The sequence below is a fragment of the Colobus angolensis genome, unplaced genomic scaffold, assembly GCF_000951035.1.
Source record: "Colobus angolensis palliatus isolate OR3802 unplaced genomic scaffold, Cang.pa_1.0 Scaffold183, whole genome shotgun sequence".
In the NCBI taxonomy this organism is placed as follows: domain Eukaryota; kingdom Metazoa; phylum Chordata; class Mammalia; order Primates; family Cercopithecidae; genus Colobus; species Colobus angolensis.
Genome location: NW_012114966.1, coordinates 177,419 through 178,769, shown reverse-complemented (window position 1 = coordinate 178,769; position 1,351 = coordinate 177,419).

Below are 1,351 nucleotides of genomic sequence, written 5' to 3'. Positions count from 1 at the left end.
TGGCAGCCAGGGCGTCAGGTGAGGCGCGGCGTGGTGAGGCGGGCGGGCTTCGGGACGCCGGGGTCACGACCTCGACCTCCCTGAAGTTGAGGGAAGCCGGCGCCCACAGCACGCGCGGCGCTCTCTCCGGCCCCACAGGGACTTCATTGAGAAACGCTATGTGGAGCTAAAGAAGGCGAATCCCAACCTACCCATCCTAATCCGCGAATGCTCCGATGTGCAGCCCAAGCTCTGGGCCCGCTACGGTGAGTGCGGGACGCCAGGAGCCTGGGGCTCCGGTAGGGGAACAAGGGTTTGAGAAGGGACCGCCCAAGGTCATGCAGAAACCCGTAGAGAAACTAGAACTCTTTAGCCTTGCTGTTGATCTTGTTTCCATGAATAAATTTATATTCGCAGGGTTATATAATGCGTTGTAATTCGGGCAACGTAAGTGTGGAGGCTAACCGAATCCTGCATAGGGATCAGGAACTGACGTTTTTGTAGTTAAGAATGGGCTTCAGATAGGAGAGAAGCTAGTCAATTTCTCCAAATGACGTGTAGCCAGTGTCAGTCCAGGTAGTGTGTGAGAATCTCAGTAATTTGGAGCACGCAGAGCTGGGTCCTGTACTGAGTGCTTCCCTGCCTAACTCATTTAACCTTCATTAGTTAGGAGGAAGCGTGTTCTTCTTTTCTCATTGTAGAGATTAGAAAATGGAATCAAAACTTTGTGGAACATATCTAAAGTGTTGCAGCTAGGGTATAACAGGATTGAGCCTTTACATTTGTTCCCCTTTCTTAGAATGCATTTACCCCTCTAAGACTGGCATGGCAGTGTATTGCAAAATGAAATTTTCCTATCATGTTGCCTAACACATTGTAGGTATGCAATAAATATTTATACATACTGAATAACAGGATTTTAATCACAACTTTTAACTATATGGTGCCCTGGGAATGTCGGGAGGAGGTGGAGGAGAGTGACCACCTTAAGCAGATTGGTTCTCACAGTAGACATTAGACATGCACTAATCATTGGAGGAGGAAAAAAGCTTCTCCTTCCAAAAGCCAGTAGACTACAGGAGGAGAGAGACACGAGTAACTTTGGTGTTTTGTGCTGGGTATTATGTTAGATAGCCTATGGGAGCCTAGAGAATGGGTACCCAACCAGGCACGGTGGCTCATGCCTGTAATCCCCGCACTTTGGGAAGCTGAAGCAGGTGAATCACCTGAGGTCAGGAGTTCGAGACCGGCCTGGCCAATATGGTAAAACCCCGTCTCTATTAAAAATACAAAAATTAGCCGGGCGTGGTGGTGGGTGCCTGTAATCCCAGCTACTCAGGAGGCTGAGGCAGGAGAATTGCTTGAACCCAGG